Source organism: Bos mutus, chromosome 7 (genome assembly GCF_027580195.1).
Source record: "Bos mutus isolate GX-2022 chromosome 7, NWIPB_WYAK_1.1, whole genome shotgun sequence".
Lineage (NCBI taxonomy): Eukaryota > Metazoa > Chordata > Mammalia > Artiodactyla > Bovidae > Bos > Bos mutus.
In genome coordinates, this window is record NC_091623.1 from 24,616,691 (window position 1) to 24,636,618 (window position 19,928).

Consider the following 19,928-nt stretch of genomic DNA (forward strand, 5'->3'; position numbering starts at 1 on the left):
CTCTCACATCCATACATGACCACTGGAAAAACCATAGCCTTGACTAGACGGATCTTTGTTGGCAAAGTAATGTCTCTGCTTTTGAATATGCTATCTATGTTGGTCATAACTTTCCTTCCAAGGAGTAAGCATCTTTTAATTTCATGGCTGCAATCACCATCTGCAGTGATTTTGGAGCCCAGAAAAATAAAGTCTGATACTGTTTCCACTGTTTCCCCATCTATTTGCCATGAAGTGATGAGACCAGATGCCATGATCTTAGTTTTCTGGATGTTGAGCTTTAAGCCAATTTTTTCACTCTCCTCTTTCACTTTCATCACATGGTGGCAAAAGTAACTGTGTTGATATGATTAATGTGAAGAACCCAAGATGAGGGAGATTAACTTGTATTATCTAAGTGGGCCCAATTTAATCATATAAATCCTAATAAGTAAAAGATTACAGAAGAACAGTATGTCACAAAGATGCAAAGTGAGAAGGCCTTAAAGGCTATTGCTAGTTTTAAAGATGCAAGAAGGAAACAATGAGCCAGGAAATCAGGTAGCCTTTAAAAGGCAGGATGAATCTCAGTTTAGAGTCAGTAAGAAAACAAGACTGAGGTCCTACTCTTGGAAGGAACTGGTTTCTGCCAACAACTCAAAGAAGTAGTAACTGGATTCATTCCCTAGAAAGAAAGAAATAGCCTGTCTAATACCTTGAGTTTAGTCTGGTGACATGCATACTGAACTTCTGACCCCAAGAACTGTAATGATAATACACTTGTTTTGTTTTAATTTATGGTAAGTTGTTACAGCAGCAATAGAAAACTAATATACTATTTCTATTAAGGAAAGTAAAGAGAGTGAAGAAAGAAATGTCTGGAATAAAAATGATGATTTAATACACTTTAATGGTCAGTTTAAGAAGTGTTCCAAAAATATCTTTAATCATCTATGCACACTATCTCAGGTAATCATTTTAGCAGCAACATAATTAAAAGTCAAATTTTATGACACAAAATCAGATTTTTTTTTTTAGAAAATTAAGATTGCTTTGGTGTTGTCTTCTGTAATCTAAAATAAGATTCCCTATCCTGCTTTCTCGAAGAAGTTCAAAATCCCTCCTTCTCTGTATACATATTCATTCATTTTAGAAACAGTATATTAGATGTGTGCTAGAAGAGCTTTATCTTGGCTGACTAAAGTAATTTCAAAAGCTATGACATGAAACTATCAATAGAACTAGGCAATAATCTATTAGTTATTAATTGAAGAGCACTCCAATGGCAGAAAGTTCAGGGGAACTAAAGAGCTTCTTGATGAGGGTGAAGGACGAGAGTGGAAAGGCTGGCTTAAAACTCAACATTCAAAAAAACTAAGATCGTGGCATCTGGTCCCATCACTTCATGGCAAACAGAAGAGGAAAAAGTGGAAGTGGTGACAGATTTATTTTCTTGGGCTCCAAAATCACTGTGGATGGTGACTGAAGCCATGAAATTAAAAGATGCTTGCTCCTAGGGCAAAAGGCTATGACAAACCAAGACAACATATTAAAAAGCAAAGATATCACTTTGTCAACAAAGGTCTGTTTAGTTAAAGCTATGGTTTTTGCAGTAATCATGCATGGATGTGAGAGCTGGACCATAAAGAAGGCCGAGCGCTGAAGAATTGATGCTTTTGAACTGTGGTGCTGGAGAAGACTCTTGAGAGTCCCTGGGACTGCAAGATCAAACCAGTCAATCCTAAAAGGAAATTCACCCTCCATGTTCACTGGAATGACTGATGCTGAAGCTGAAGCTCCAAAGTTTGGCCACCAGATGCAAAGAGCTGACTCATTGGAATAGACCCTAATGCTGGGAAAGATTGAGGACAGGAGGAGAATGGGGTGACAGAGGATGAAATGGTTAGATAACATCACTGACTCAATGGACATGAGTTTGAGCAAACTCTGGGACATGGTAAAGAACAGGGAAATCTGGCGTGCTGTAGTCCATGGGGTCGCAAAGAGTCGGAGACGACTTAGTGACTGAACGACGAACAACTTGTATTTCATGCAGAATTTAAAATTATGCTCATTATACCTTTGCCAGAAAGTGGCAGTATTATAGACCTGAAAGAGCCAAGTAAATATGTGTAGGAGGAAATATGCATGAAATTATATAATGGGTTACAACTTCAAGAGAAATGGTTTAACTAAATGAGATTAGCTAAAATGAGCGGGTTATCGTTTCTAAAAATTTCCTTCTATGAAATCATAAAATATCCTTACATTTAAAGCAACAATAGAACCAGTCAAACTTAACTCAAACTCAAATGAATTCTACACTATGCAAAATACTTATAAGACATAATTTGATAATTAAAAAACTATCTTGTCAGGTTGTGCCTTATGTAAATGTGAAATACACAGTATAGTTAATTCTCAATTTCATACTACAATATACAACAAAAATTCAAAACTGGTTACACTGATGTTGAAAAACTTTATAGGGCAAGTATTTGTTCTAATAAAACCATACATCAAGCAGAGTTGGAGAAACTCTACCTAACTTGCCCAGTTTGCTTTGCTCTCCAAGTTCTGACTCCAGCAAAAAAGCAACCATAGATTAAACCATTTATCTGATGGGCAGTTCTCTCTGCTTGGGATGTTCTCCTCCACCCTAGCCATCCTTTAAGAAATAGATCATATGTCAGCTACTTTAGGTGACTTTTTTCCTGCCTCCTCCCAACCCCCCAACGTAAGACAAAATGTCCCACCTCTATGCTCCTCTGGACATGCATGGCGATTTGAGTATGATATTATTGGCTTGTCTGTTACCTGACTAGTCTGAGAATACTAAAATTTAAGTACCTCACCTTATTCTTCCTTGTATCCACACAGGATAGTATCTGATATATTCTCTTCACTGTTCATTCTGTCTACATCCTTCTAGGGAGATAACTGTTTCAGATTTTTTTTTTTAAATCCTTCTAACTGCTGAATTGAGGCTTAAAGAAAGAGCAGGATTCACAGCCTTACAGCTTAAGAAGGATACAGTCTGTATTTAGAAAAGTCAACAAGTGAAAAGATAATATTTTAAAAAAAGATGAAAAAGGTATCTCTTCCCAAATGTAATCTATGTTCAAATATTCACTAAAATCATTGTTTCCAGTGAAGTTTGTACAGGGGAAAGAAAAGGCTTAAGAGACTAAGATGAATGAGCTAAGGTAAAATCTTCATTCTAATAAGAAACAAGGGAATTTCTGATTTTCTGGTCTGAAATATGAAGAGCTTGAAAACAGTCACTCCTACCCTAACAAAAAGAAAAAAAGCTGAACAAACTAAAAACTAATGACTCTTCTTAGATCCATCAGAAAACTGAGGTCACAGAGCAAACTGCTTCCCCGAAAACTGGACAAATGGGCAGATACAGAGAATCAGGACTTACTGGTATCAAAAGCCAAGTGTTAGCTCAAGTGAGTCCTGGGGAGGAACACTTTCAACTATAATTGATTAATTTCTGGAGGTTCAGTATGAATATTAGCTTAAGAACAAAAAACTAGGAGAAGGCTCAGCCTTAAAGAAGGATTCCTGAAACTTCTATGAGTTGTACCTCTACAAGCCTCACCAGGTTCTCACTATGAAAATTAGATGAAAATTAGAGAAAACTTCTCACCTCTTTATGGCAGAGGAAGAAAAAAAATGATTTAACAATACTACTGAACTCTGTTCTCCTTAATAAGGCCTAGCCACAAGGAGAACCATTTCACTAGAGCCTAACTGACATAGGGGAAGCAAAAGATTCACTAAAAGACTGAGACCTAATCACAGGACTACAGAAAGTTCCCTTCTACCCCTCCCCACATTACCACCAAATCAATAAGGTCCCTTTAAAATAACAAGGAATGAGATATAGCTAAAAGAACTGCAAGGTTCACCACTATTTAAGATCTCCAGGAACATTTAAAGACAACAGGGAAAACAAAAACAAGGATAGAAGAAAAAACTTTAGCCTTGGCCACAAGAGCTACAGCAAATAGTAAACACAGACTGACTCCTAGCCAGATAAACGTAACACTTTACACTAAAGACATATCTACCAAAGTTTCTTTTACTCAACACACCATGTCCAAATTTCAACAAAAAAAAATGACCAGAAACACTACAAGGCAAAAAGAAACAACCTGAAGAGACAAATCAAGCACCAGAAAATGCGTAATTATCAGAATTGGAATTTAAAACAATAATAAGCAATATGCCAAAGGATTTATTGAAAAAGTTGACAACATTAAAGAACATGTGAGTAACATAAGCTGAGAGCTGAAAACTCTTAGGAAAGAGTCAAAAGAAAATGTTAGATCAAAAACACTGTTAAACCAAAATGAAGAATGCCTTTGATGGGCTCATGAGTAGACTAGACATGGCCAAGAAGAAAATCATAGAGTTTTAAGATGTAACAGTAGACACTTTCAAAACTGAAATGCAGAGAGGGAAAAAAAAAAAAAAAAAAGATGGAACAGAATATCTGAGAATTGAAGAATAATTACAAAATGTTTAACATATGCATAATAGTAATTTCCAGTAGTCATGTATGGATGTGAGAGTTGGACTGCAAAGAAAGCTGAGCACCGAAGAATTGATGCTTTAGAACTGTGGTGTTGGAGAAGACTCTTGAGAGTCCCTTGGACTGCAAGGAGATCCAACCAGTCCATTCTAAAGGAGATCAGTCCCGGGTGTTCTTTGGAAGGAATGATGCTAAAGCTGAAACTCCAGTACTTTGGCCATCTCATGCAAAGAGCTGACTCATTGGAAAAGACTCTGATGCTGGGAGGGATCAGGGCAGGAGGAGAAGGAGACGACAGAGGATGAGATGGCTGGATGGCATCACCAACTCAATGGACATGAGTTTGGATGAACTCCGGGAGTTGGTGATGGACAGGGAGGCCTGGCATGCTACAATTCATGGGGTCGCAAAGAGTCGGATACGACTTGAGCGACTGAACTGAACTGAACTGAATACCAGAAAAAGAAAGAAAAGAACAGAGGAACTATTTGACATAATAATGGCTGAGAATACTCCAAAATCAATGACAGACACAAAACCACAGGCGTGGGTGATCCAAAGAACTCCAAGAAGGATAAATACCAAAGCTATACCTGGCCATATAATATTAAAACTGCACAAAACCAAACCCAAAGAGAAAACCTGGGAAGAAGCCAGACCAAAGGTCTGGAGAGATCTGGAGGAGAAAGGGATGTGGGAAACTTTACCAACAGAGGAGAAAAGATAAGAAGTATACCAGATAAGAAATATACCAGACTTCTCTTAGGAACCACGTGCCCAAGAAGAAAGCAGACTGAAATATTGAAAACATTTAAAGAAAAAAGAGTCACCAATCTAAAATTCTATATCCAGTGAACTTATCCTTCAAAGATGAGAAATAAAGACTTTCCTAGACAAAAAATGAGGGATTTTTTTGCAAGCAGATCTACCACAGGTAATGTTAAAATAAGTTATTCAGAAAGAAAGAAAATCACATAGGTCAGAAATTAGGATGTACATAAAGAAAGGAAGGGTATTAGAAACGAATATATTAACATAAAATAATTTTTAAATTTTTTCTTATTTTTAATTTACCTAACAGATAACAGTTTGTTGAAAATAACAGCAACAATGCTTTTGATAAGAAAAATGAATGACAACAAGATTATAAGGTATGTAAGGGAGAAGCTGAGAATACTCTGTTAGAAGGTAATCATACTACCCAAGAAGTCGTACAGTAGTATTTGAAAGGAAAACTGGAAAGAAAAATTACTACACCTGATATTTTTTTCTGGATTTTCTTTCTGGATTTTTTTGATTCCTAAGGAGTACCATACAGCTAAAATTAAATGAATCCACAATGGAAGACAAAGGAAGCAATTTTGAGATTATACATTCATGAAATCGATCCCTGAGATACCCACAGAATAATGTTCTCTAAGAAGAGTGGTCAAACTAGACTTTTTTCTAGCTCACCCTGCAGTAATTATTAGCTTGGGACTTAGAATCATTTATAATAAAGATCCACCCTATAAGCTACCTATTTAAAAAACAACAGCATCTTTTTCTCTTAATGTCCTATTTATCCTAACTATACATCCTATCCTAGCTCCCTCCTAGGAAGGGATGGAGGGAGGGGAGGAAATAAGGAAGGAGAGATGGAGGAAGGGAGAAACAGAAGGAAAGCAGGCGGAAGAAAAAAAAAAGCCTTACTAATTAAGGTTTGATACTGTGCAATAATGTCAGTGTGGCAAACCTAAAAGGGCTACTCTAGCTTCTTTACATTAAAGACACTATGATGTGAATGGTGATAAGTTGTCTAATTAGAACTAAATCACATTTACCCTGAGTACATATTCTCTTAAGTCAGAACTACATACTAAATTTCACTAGAATTATCTCCAACACATCCTTACTTTTCCCCTTAAAACCTTTTATACTTCATTCTTGATGGGTACATTCTAAACTTTTAAAAAGTCTTTTGAAGTAACTGCTTTTTCAGCATATCTTTGAAATAAATTTCATTCCTCCAACTTTCAATTAACATTCCTTGGCGTTCTTAGTCTGTATCCCCAGCTGTCCCTCATTTAGATCAGCTTCAGATCATTTGCTCTCACATTTCCCTTTTACCTGCTCTAAAGAAAAGTCATTCTTTTTCTAATCCAACCTTACTTTCCTGTAGCCAGATTCTTAAGCAACTTACACCAACAGACTTGTAAGTGTATCCAGCTAACTACTGATATCTTCTCTTTTTTAAAAAATTTATTTAATTGGAGGCTATTTACTTTACAATATTGTGGTGGTTCTTGCCATACTCTCTTACAGATTTCACAGGCAACTCAAACTTCCTATGTTCAAAACTGACTCCATCTATACGTCTCCAAACCTATTCCTCCTCCAGTGTGTTCATCCACTCTGCAGATGGTACCACCATCCACCTAACTGCTCAAGCTAGAAGCCTAAATGGGTTAACTCCTCATTCATCCTCCTCTTGCAATCAATCATCAAATTCCTCAAGCTAATCATGGAAGAGCTCCATATCTCCCCATCTCTTTTAGCACCATTCCAGGTCATTCAAGTCCATCAACAGGTTACTATCTCTTCTTGGGCTGCTTCTGTTGCCTCCTTCTGCTATATTTATTATGGAAGATCTTCCTCCAGACCTTATTTTCTGTTAGCAGACATCCTTTACAAAGGCAGACCTAAAGATTTCTAGTGCGATAAGGATAGGACCTCAAACATTAAAACCAGCATGCCTTACCAGATCTGGCCCCTGCCAACTTCTCACATTTCATCTGATAGCCCTCTCTTTCTTCATTCTCCATATTATGTAGCCACAATGCCTTTTTTTTTTTTTAATTCTCAGATGTGTCAGGATCTTTTTAACCTCAGAGCCTTTGCAAATAATGTTGCTTTGCTGAGAATGCTTGTTCCATTCTTTACTCATTCAGCTTCAACATCCTCCTTGTCTGACCCTGAATCCATCCTCAAAGAATCTTGCATTCCTCCTACTTAATACTTAGATTATTAATAAAGTCTTTCCCAAGCTCTGTCTGTACCACTAGACTTAAAGCTTTTGGAAGAGGAGCATTTGTCTTAGGCTGAATGTCTAGGGCCTAGCTCATGTAATGACAATCAAATATTTTTTGGAATAAACAGTAATAATAATAATAGCAGACACATGCATAGTACTCACAGTAACATAACTTCCTTTAATAAATCTCCACTCCCTTAATCATCACAACAACCCAATAAAGGAAGAAACCAAAACATTTAAAAGTTTAGATAACTTATACAGCTAAATAAGTCACAGAGTTTGTATGGAAAACTAGGCTGTCTGTCTGTCTGGGAGTCTAGAATCTTTTTTCTGGACATATATTCCATCTCCTCTGTTACGTAGTCAATAAAGATGCTAAAGGAGAGTGGGATGTAAAACTGAAATTAAAGGCCTATTAGTAGCTTAACACCAGCAGGCAAGAACAGAAGCAAAAGGGATATTTAAGGCAGGTAAAGGAAAAACAGTAATTTTAATTGCCTGAATTAGGCCCTCTTAGTGTGTGAACAAATAAAGAAAGCTCTTTTGGATGTATAATGAAGTCAATGGACTCTTCTCAGAGAGTATTTTTTAAAAAGTTAATAAAATACAAAGGATTACCAAGGGAACCAATTATAGTGGGATACAGTTCAATTTTTTTAAATACCAGATCTTTGATATATTGTTACATATGTCCTTCATTATCAATACACTTTAGATATATCTAAAACTATAGTTTTATCATCTTAAAAACAGGTCATTTCTGTGAAAAACTCATAAAACTGCTAATATTAATATTTTTTATACCTACATTTATAATAAAAAGAAATGTAGCTTAGAGGTTAGAAAAATAAAGATGTAACTTTTATCCCATTGAGGTTCACAGACCCCAGGCCCTAAATCTTATCCCTGTGGTGTTAAGAATTCCTGGCCTAAACAGCATACCTGGAACCTACAAAGACTTTGCATAGGGCTCCTTGCCTTGGCCCAAAAGGGAAAAAAGTCAGACTGGCATCTTTTTTGAGATGTACACTATAAAAAATACTGCTCTCTCTTCATTTTCTGCCCACATAAAATTACATGCTTTTAGTTTCAATACTGGATATTTGCAGATGATGGGGCCACAGGACTGCTGCTGCTGCTGCTAAGTCATTTCAGTAGTGTCCGATTCTGTGTGACCCCATAGACGGCGGCCCACCAGGCTCCCCCGTCCCTGGGATTCTCCAGGCAAGAACACTGGAGTGGGTTGCCATTTCCTTCTCCAATGCATGAAAGTGAAAAGTGAAAGTGAAGTCGCTCAGTCATATCTGACTCTTAGTGACCCCGAGGACTGCAGGCTACCAGGCTCCTCCGTCCATGGGATTTTCCAGGCAAGAAAATCCCAGGGTGCCATTGCCTTCTCCAGCCACAGGACTGGAAAAGGTCAATTTTCATTCCAATCCCAAAGAAAGACAATGCCAAAGAATTATCAAACTACCACACAATTGTACTCATCTCACACGCTAGTAAAGTAATGCTCAAAATTTTCCAAGCCAGGCTTCAGCAATATGTGAACCATGCAAGTCCAGATGTTCAAGCTGGTTTTAGAAAAGTCAGAGGAACCAAAGATCAAATTACCAACATCCGCTGGATCATGGAAAAAGCAAGAGAGTTCCAGAAAAACATCTATTTCTGCTTTATTGACTATGCCAAAGCCTTTGACTGTGTGGATCACAATAAACTGTAGAAAATTCTGAAAGAGATGGGAATACCGGACCACCTGACCTGCCTCTTGAGAAATCTGTATGCAGGTCAGGAAGCAACAGTTAGAACTGGACATGGAACAACAGACTGGTTCCAAATACGAAAAGGAGTACGTCAAGGCTGTATATTGTCATCCTGCTTATTTAACTTATATGCAGAGTACATCATGAGAAATGCTGGTCTGGAAGAAGCACAAGCTGGAATCAGGACTGCCGGGAAAAACATCAATAACCTCAGATATGCAGATGACACCACCCTTACAGTAGAAAGTGAAGAAGAACTAAAGAGCCTCCTGATGAAAGTGAAAGAAGAGAGTGAAAAAGTTGGCTTAAAGCTCAACATTCAGAAAACTAAGATCATGGCATCCGGTCCCATCACTTCATGGCAAATAGATGGGGAAACAGTGGAAACAGTGGCTGACTTTATTTTTCTGGGCTCCAAAAATCACTGCAGATGGTGATTGCAGCCATGAAATTAAAAGACGCTTACTCCTTGGAAGGAAAGTTATGACCAAGCTACACAGCATATTAAAAAGCAGAGATGTTACTCTGCCAACAAAGGTCCGTCTAGTCAAGGCTATGGTTTTTCCAGTGGTCATGTACTGTAAAGACTGATGTTGAAGCTGAAACTCCAATACTTTAGCTACCTGATGTGAAGAGCTGACTCATTTGAAAAGACCCAGCTGCTGAGAAAGATTGAGGGCAGGAGAAGGGGACGACAGAGGACGAGATGGTTGGATGGCATCACTGACTCAATGGTCATGAGTCTGGGTTAACTCTGGGAGTTGGTGATGGACAGGGAGGCCTGCAGTGCTTCGGTTCATGGGGTCGCAGAGAGTCAGACACGACTGAGTGACTGAACTGAACTGGGCAGAAACGCTAGAGCCCAATTTTTCCTGTTACTCTTAATAACAAGATCTGTGCTTCAAAAACTAGAAGAATTATGAATCCATGGTTCTTGAAGTCAGTACTCAGGATAAAACCATCACTATGTCAGGCATCCAGGTAAAGCATTTCACTAACTTTTCATGATCTCTTCCTCTTTGCTTTTCACTCTGTTAAACCAGATGTCTATAAAAACTACCTCAAAGGCTTGAATGACATTGGGCTGATGTTTATAAACACACTCAAGGTGGTGCTAGCAGTAAAAAATCTGCATGCCAAGGCAGGAGATGCAGGTTCAATCCTTGGGTCGGGAAGAGTCCTGGAGGAGGGCATGGTAACCCACTCCAGTATTCCTGACTAGAGAATCCCATGGACAGAGGAGGCTGGCAGGCTATAGTCCGTGGGGTCTCAAAGTGTTGGACATGACTGAAGTGACTTAGCACACACACAAGGAAACACATTGTTGTTCACATATTGAAGGTATACCAACACATGAAAATAAAAGGTTTAATAATAGACATTAGTAAGCCAAAAAAAGAAACAAGTATATATCAAATATTGTATATGCAAAATAAATTTCTTATAAATTATTTACTCTACCTAAGGAAGTGCATTCACATAAAGAATAAGACTACACTGTGGCTAGGGACAAAAAAATAAAAATAAGCTAGACTAATATACTCAGAGTAGTCGTTGCTGTGTCATCTTAATTTGTGAAACTAAATAAATATCAGTAACTACATTGTAGATTAAAACTTGCCTCTTTATTCTTTTTCAAAGCAGGGTAACTATTCCCTACACTGCAGGATATGAAAACCATACTAATTTTACCACTCTCCACTTACCTTTACACATGGAAAGTTTCAACAATTCAACAAGAAAGTTCGTTTTTGAGTGAAAATAGGGGACACATCCGCTGAACATAATGCTATGGATTCTCCTGGTAACTACTATTCTGAAAAAGATGGCCTATCTTAAATCAGGAGATACTCTTTCATAACGTGTCCAATGTAGGGAAAGGAAGACACATTTCTTTCAATCTTCCTGTTTCTTTCTTTCTTTTTTTTTTCATCTTTTATTTTTTTTTAATTTTATTTTTAAACTTTACAATATTGTATTAGTTTTGCCAAATATCAAAATGAATCCGCCACAGGTATATCTGTGTTCCCCATCCGGAACCCTCCTCCCTCCTCCCTCCCCATACCCTCCCTCTGGGTCGTCCCAGTGCACCAGCCCCAAGCATCCAGCATCCTGCATCGAACCTGGACTGGCAACTCGTTTCATTCTACTATTTTATAAGCCAAAAAAAAAAAAAACATATAAGAAATTGTTAGAGTTTGGCATTAGATTACTAGTATTTGGATTTTCCCTTTCACTATTAACAAATAAACAAGTGTATAAAATATATTCAACTGTTTCAGAGAATGGAAAACAGGAAATAATAAATCTGTGATCCCTGAGAGAAGGAAAGCAAAGAGGATGAGCCCCCAGCATCACCATGGTTTCTGCCTAAAGGCTATTTCTGGACTTTGGCCCAGGGAGGAGGAACCCAGGCCTCACCTAAGGAAAAGTAGATTTGAGCTCAGGGAAACTGAGGTCACTGGAGCTTGCAGGGCATAATACCAGAGATTACGCAGGAAATTACGCAGAAAAAGAGCAACAGAAATCTACAAATGAATTCCTGTCTTTGACTCTGCTCTTTGCATAGGGTTAAACTCCCAAAAAGCGAGAGTAAGCAAACTACTAAGAAAAAAATAAAAATTGAAAAGTTTAAAGATAAACAATTCAAATAGCTTTTATAAGGCTCTGAGATATCTGAGGGCAAACCAGCCAGGGTGAAAAGTCTTCTTCACTGAGTACTTAGGGGTATCTAGTAGTGGCCCAAGAAGGGACACACTTCAGGGTCAAAGGCTCTCAGAAGAGAGCTAAACTATCCCGAGTGGAACAGTTACTCAAGAGCTATTGTAACTAAGCCATAAACGAAGTCCACAAATGAACAATTCCACAATAAATCTAACTGTTCTTGAAAGAAAACTGAATGTTTTTTAAAGGCAGACAACAAGTTCCAGACACTCAGCATAACGTTCACCATCCAATACAAATTACTATAGACATTCACAGAAATAGGAAAATGTGATCTGTAATTTTTATAAGGAGTTATAGGGAGTGAAATCAGTCAATAAAAATAGACCTAGAAATGATAACGATGATGATGACAGTAAGAGACAAGCACCTTAAATTGGATATTACAAAAAAGTATTTTTCAGGATGCAAAGGGAAATATAAATACTGATATAATGAGAAAAGAAATGGATTTTTAAAAAAGAACCAAAGAATGCAACTGCTGAGAACTGAAAAATACAGCATCTGAAATAAAAAATTCTGTGAATAGGGTTAACATCTGATTAAACCCTGCCAAAGAATAGATCAGAGAATGTAAAGGTAGAGCAACAAAACCTATCCAAAATGAAAGAGAGAAAAAAATGAAATAGTAAACTTCACTAAAGTATAATGAGAAGGACAATGAGAAGTAGCTTAACATACATGTTATTGCGACTGACTGGAAAAGACCCTGATGCTGGGAAAGATTGAGGGCAGGAGGAGAAGGGGGGTGACAGAGGATGAGATGGATGGATGGCATTGCTGACTCAGTGGACACAAGTTTGAGCAAACTCAGGGAGATAGTGAAGGACAAGGAAGCCTGGTGTGCTGCAGTCCATGGGATAGCAAAGAGTCGGACACGACTGAGCGACTGAAAAAGAAAAACAACAATTGGAGTACGGAGTAGGGGGGCTGTGAGAAGGAGGGGAATAAAGAAATACTTTTAAAAGTAATGGCAGATCATTTTCTAGATTTGATAAAAAAGTATAAAAGCACATATCCAAGAAGCTTAACAAAGAAGATAATGAAGAAAAGAACCCCAAGGCACATTCATAATCAGATTGCTGAAAATTAGTAATAAAGAGAAAAATCTCTAAAGCAGCCAGAGAAAACAACACATTGCATAGAGGAAATTAAAGATAAGAAATACTGCTAACTGTTCAACAGAAAAAAATGCAAACCAAAAGAAAATGAGGAAACATCTTTAGAATAACCCAAGGGGGAAAAAATACCCCACACCTAAAATTCTACAGAAACTGAAAATATCCTTAAGAAATGAAGACAAAATAAAGACCTTTCTAGACAAACAAAAGCCAAGAAAATTAACTGCCAGCAGACTGGTACTAAAAATATTATAAAATGTCCTTCACGCTAAAGAAAATTATTCCAGATGGAAACTCAGATACAGGGCAAAATGAAAGCACAATGTTACGAGGCTCTCCTATTATTATTTGAAGTGGTATAATTTGAAGATAAACTATTGCAAGTTAATGATGAATACTGTAAACCCTAGAGTAACCATTAATAAAATAAAACAAAAAGGTATGGTAAATAAGCCAAAAGAGGAGATAAAGTAGATTATTACCAATATAATACATTCAGTTAGATTTATTACTTTTAGCTAAAGTTTTTTCTTATGAGTAAAAAGATGATCCTCTACTGAAGTCTATAGAATACACTAGTCATTTGCCTGTTTTTGTACCAACATTAATTATACAGTTTCTCCATGTACAAAACTAAAGGATCTCAGGATACAGGCATTCTAGAAATTTGATAAACACCATTCTGCAAAAAAAAAAAAAGAGAGAGAGATTCCTACTTAGATAAAATATAATTTTTACCAAGCATAAATATTAATTTTGGTCAGTTAGATCTGATAATATCAAAAGAATGGGACTTACCAAAATTTTAAATTAAGGTTCAATGGTATAAATCTTTTCTCAGAGTATGAGAACATAACTTTTCATTTCTGAAACAATTCAAGACCTTTAAAAAAAATCCACTGCAGTCTAGAAAAGACCTGACAGGAAAAAAACCATTTCTATTTCTAAAATCCATATAAGAAATAAAACCACCTTTCTAATGATTCCCACACAATTTCAGAAAGTAAACTTTAAAGGCTTATATATTGCTTATACATGCTAAAGAGATTAGTTGTCAACAAAATACAAAACTTCATAAAGTGGGAAAAAAAACCTCAGTGTTTTGACTTGACAAAAGCAAACTTAAACCAACCTTAAATATATAATATGTAACTTCAGTGATATCTGAAAGCTATTTTATTATATAAAATATTTTCTTTTGGCGAGCCTCACCAGCTGGTACCATTTGCCCAGGGAGACAGCTGTTTTTTAGCTTTCCTATCTCAGCACATTTCCAACTGTCAGTTCTAACCGTACGCAATCCCATAGTGACAGAATACTTTAAGAGAAATGGCTCATTAACTGTGAATCTACAAAGTCCACTCTCTTCAGTGAATTCAAATTAAAACCCACAGACTTGCTAGCTCATAACAGAATTCCCCACACATTTTTTGTTGTTGTTCTTTTGCACTGCAGACTTAAAATATTCATGCCATCTACTATAAAATTTTTTGCTCAATCCTGTAAATGCACTAACATAAAATGTGAGTGGAAGTATGTCTTGAAAACTCATGAATGATAAAACTATTTTTTTAAAAATGAGAACTTCCAAATTCCTTTACAATGTAAGTGGCTTACAATTTTGCAGACAGACTAGCTTAAACAATAAAGTTCATATTTAACATATATAATAGGTTCTTAGAAAATTCCCAGTAACAACTCTAAGAAAAAACCAATCTTACAGGTCTCTAAGAATCAGATGAGATAACGTATATAAAAAACTTAAAATGAAAAAGAAAATCAGCTTTTAAGTGTGAAGTGTTTTTACTATCAATACAAGTAAACCACTTTTAAAAGTTATTTGGCAAGAATATAAAAAAATAAGCATGGACTATGTGAGGCAGATGCATATCAAAGTTATGTATACCAAGAGCATATCACTTGATGATAACTACAGTAATTCCAGAAATTGGAAACCTTGTACACTGTTGGTAAGAATACAAAATGGTGTAGCCACTATAAAAAATAGTAGAGAGGAGCCTAAGAACGTTAAAAATGGCATTACCATATGACCTGGTAATCCCACTTCTGAGTATATATCCAAAGGAATGAAAATCAGAATCTCAAAGAACTATCTGCCCTTTCATATTCATGACAACATTATTCACGACAGCCAAGAAATGGAAACAACCCGAATGTCCAAAGACGGAGGAATGAGTAGAGAAATTGTGGTATATATACCTACACTGAAATGTTAGTCAGCCTTCAAAAAGAAGGAAGTCCTGCCATATAGGACGACAATGATGACCTTGGAGGACATCCCGCCAAGTGAAGTCAGTCAGTCACAGAAGGACCAATACGGCATGATTCCACCTACATGAAGCATCTAAAAGAGTCACACTCAGAGAAGCAGAGAGTAAGACTGTAGTTTCCAGGGGCTAAGGGGGGAATTGAAGTGAGAAATGACTGTTCAGTGGTCATATAGTTCCAGCCATGCAAGACAGTTAGTTCTAAAGATCTGCTGTACAACACAGTGTCTGCGGGCAACAATACTATGTGCACTCAAATATCTGTCAAGAGGCTAGAGCTCATGGTGAGTTTTCTTACACACACACACACACACATGTTAGTGGAAGTAGATCATGAAAAACTATGAATTAAAAAGATGTTTTTAAAAAAACAAGAGCTTCAAAATTACAATTTAAGTCGATTACAATTTTGAAGTTATACCTATTTATACGTCTATCTCAATCACTATAAACACAAAAGATTTGTTAAAATGAAAAGAAACTTCTAAATAAGTACTTTGTTGGGTAAGTCCTGATTTGGCGACCAAGTCACAGAAATTATGGCTCCTTCTTCAATCTGTTCCAAATGGACTATTTTCCCTAAATAGATACATATTGCCTAAAGAATTATCAAATATATGGAGACCAAGTCTCTTCTGTGCTGCCCATGGGAACATATTTTTGCCAAGATTGTCAGCCCAGACCACCTTTGAAACTATTCAGAAATTTTCACTAATTAGGAAAATGTGAAAGTTTAATAATGTACACTATTTATATTCCTATATCTACATTTATCTACCTATGTGTGTAAACACAAACATGCACACATAAATATATTGTCCAGATATTAAATAGGTTTCTGGCCTGAGAAAAGGAAATTAGTATCTTTCTCTGAGGCAGTACAGTGGGCTTTCTAAAAGAGAAAGCAAATATGAACAAATATCTTTATGAAATCAGTAGACCAATGGACAGCAGCCTTTTCAAACTTATGGGTAATGCATTGTTTACAGACCTCAAGTCATATGAGAATGCAGACCACTAAAGTGTTCAACTGGTTCTAAGATTTGTAGGATTTCTCATTGCATTGAAGAGTCCCAAATAAACTCTCATTGCTTCACAAGTCCCAGTCAGAATTCTTGCAGTGGTCCCTAATTTATCTCAAACTAAGATCATCCTGCATTCTGGTATGTACTCAAACTGTTCTATAACCACTGACTTCCAAGGTTATATACATCATGACAAAAAAGAAACTGCTTTCCTGGTATCACATTTTCCCATTTCATGAGTCTTTTTAATTCATTCATGCAACTGATGCCTTGAAAATGCCCCTCAACTACAATAACATAACTTTGTTATTTTCTAAGAAATAATTATGATCTCTGAGATAGCAACAGCCTCTCTGAAAGCAAACAAAAATAATTCTTCACTCTCTATCTGCAATCTTCTACTCTCCTTCCAGCAATGAATACAGCGTTAAACAATGGGAAGTCTAATCCTTGCTCTCTGTCAGGTGGTTTGCTCAGTGAGCAAATGTTTACTGAGAAGTTTCTATGTACCAATTATTTATTAGGCACTGGGGATACAGAAGAGAAAAAGACAGGTATCTGTTCTGTCTTCTAAGAGTAAAAAGTAAACAAATAAATTGTTGGTGTTCAATCGCTAAGTTATGTCTGACTCTGCATCGCCATGGTTTGCAGCAGGCCAGGCTCCTCTGTCCTTCACTGTCTCCTGGAGTTGGCTCAAATTCATCTCCGCTGAGATGTTATCTATCCATTTCACCCTCTGCCGCCCCCTTCTCCTCCTGCCCTCAATCTTTCCCAGCATCAGGGTCTTTTCCAATGAGTCGGCTCTTCACATCAGGTGGCCAAAGTATTAGAGCTTCAGCTTCAGCATCAGTCCTTCCAATGAATATTCAGGGCTAATTTCCTTTAGGATGGACTGATTGGATCTTCTTCCAGTCCAAGGGACTCTCAAGAGTCTTCTCCAACACCACAGTTTGAAAGTATCAATTCTTCAGCGCTCAGTTTTCTTGATGGTTCAACTCTCACATCTGTACCTGACTACTGGAAAAATGATAGCTTTGACTATACGCACCTATGTTGGCAAAGTGATGTCTCTGCTTTTTAACACACTGTCTAGGCTTGTCATAGCTTTCCTTGGAATTTTAAAGACTTAAAATTAAGTCTTTTAATTTCATGGCTGCAGTCACTGTCCACGCTAATTTTGGAGCATAAGAAAATAAAGTCCTGTCTGCACTGCTTGGATAGCTCTTTAGTGCTTCACAGACTTCTTACTTCCCAGCTACATCTCTCACCTCTAGTTTCTATATGCCAGGTGGATCTGCCAGTTGTTTATGCTTTCTAGTTGTTAATAGTAACGTTATATGTTTTGTTACTATTTCCACCAAATCAGCCATCACTAAACATAAGTTGTTTGAGCAATCTGTTTTCAGGCTCCAAAAGATGTCTAGCCTAGTCAAACTAGATTTTAGCAAACAAATATTTCATTTGATATACTGGTTGTGCCCCTCAGATGATTTTAGCATTAGCATAACACAGGCAATTGTTCTGGGAGCTAGATAGGAAATGAGTACAGATGAACACTGAATCTGTTTTCTAAGAGTCCTAGTATAGCTTCAAGTAGTTATTCTGTATTCAACAAGATATTTCAGGAACCTAAGCAAAGCTAAAAAGTATACACAATCTTTTCATATAGTCTACATACTTCTTAGCAATCAAAACCCACATTTAATCTTAGATTTGGGAAACCTAATGCTGTAAACATTTCCACAAACTGGTCTTCCCTCCTTCAAGTTACATCTGCTCTAACTCCTAGAAAAAGTTATTCTTGAAGAAGGAGTTCAAAAGCCCTTGAAATAAATGACTTTCTAATTCAAGATTTGATAACTACATACCACTCCCTCTCCCTCAGACTCCTCCATCTGCAAAAATGGCCAAACACAACTTTCTGCACTTAAAAATCAACTTTCATGTTTTGTTAAGGTATTCCGTACAACTCTGAATAGTGTCATACTGATTTCAAATACTTATTCTGAATAAATGAAGTTTCAGAATTCTTTCTAAATGCTGTATCACAACGTAATCAAGATCCCTCTGGTCTGATCAAATAATTCCACAAATTCCCTAAAAGAGATTCCCAGAAGTATATGTGTCTGTACACACACATACATGAATATGGATATAAGTGGAAGCATGAGTGCATCCCCAAAGGAAAAAGAGGTTCAAGGAACAATTTGTTCAGTCTCTTCTTTAAAAATCAGAAAAGAAAAGAAAAAAAAAAACCTGACAAATTCATGAAGGAGAATAAAGAGTGTAATGAGAAGGCCCATCTGCCTATGACATAATAGCCAAGCATGATTTTTTAGAATCTTTTCCCTTAAACTAATTTAACAAAATGTTCTTAAAACCTAGAAAGTATTGAGATGGGGAGATGGTAGAGGGTGGGAAGGGCATCAATTAGCATATATTTCAGAAGTCAAATATAGTTTATCTTTACTGGTCCTAGCAGAATTTAGCCAATTTTAATTTCTATTATTTCCAAAATCCTAATTAATTTTGAGGAAAGGGAGAAAGAAATAAAAAGATGTGCAAACTTAGAATATATCTATCCTTCTTCTGGCTCATGCAAGATATATTTGCAAAATATTTGTATGCAAAAACAACTTACATATATTACAAACTACATTTTGTGCAAAATATATTTTGCATTAAATATCTACCTGAATAAAGACTTTTCTTTCCAGAGAATAGAAAGATAAAGATTTAGTACAAAAGGACATTGGCTCAGAACAACATACCAGATGAACATAAAAGGTTAATTTTAATAATCAAATTCATAATTCATCTAATCTAGGAAATGCCAAGAATAGTTTAAAGAGATACTCCATTTAACATGAACTAATGCACCAACTGTCAGTAACAGTGAAGATGACTAAATGATTCTGAAATACAATATGCTTGTGTTTAATGACATCAATAGACATGTAGGAAATTTACAATAGATTATTTGCCCAGTTACTGTGATGCTTATAAACCATTACTAGGCTACAAATCTTATTCTACTTTTAGAACTGTCGATGATCCAAGAAAAGGAAAAAAAAAAAAGCATAAAACATATTATTCTTTTCTTAGACAGGTACATTTCAGTGAAAATACAATTTTAAGAATGTTATGCTTTTGTTTTTGGCACAGAAAAACATCTCTAAGCATTATTCATATTATTTCTCTCCCCTAAAGTTAACATACTTTAATGCCATATGGGCACAAATTTACTTCTGTTCATTTAAACTTGCAATTAAACTTTATAACATAGAAAACTGCTAAAGTAAAATAATCCCATTCCACTGAAAAGCTTTTTTTTTTTTTTCTAAAATAACATGGGTGATGTGCCAAATGGCTGGGGTGGTAGCTCATTATACCTTCAGAAAGAATCCAAGTTTGAGGCTTATCTTGGGTTCTCACACATAGCAGCAAAACCTTGGAGTGCTATCAAGGG

General features: G+C 36.5%; 1 protein-coding gene across 4 annotated transcripts in view; it reads right to left on the bottom strand.

Moving 5' to 3' along the window:
- The window catches only part of ARB2A (ARB2 cotranscriptional regulator A), a 420,339-nt gene that overhangs the window by 305,949 nt on the left and 94,462 nt on the right, over positions 1–19,928 (bottom strand). The gene's annotated exons all lie outside the window — the stretch shown is intronic.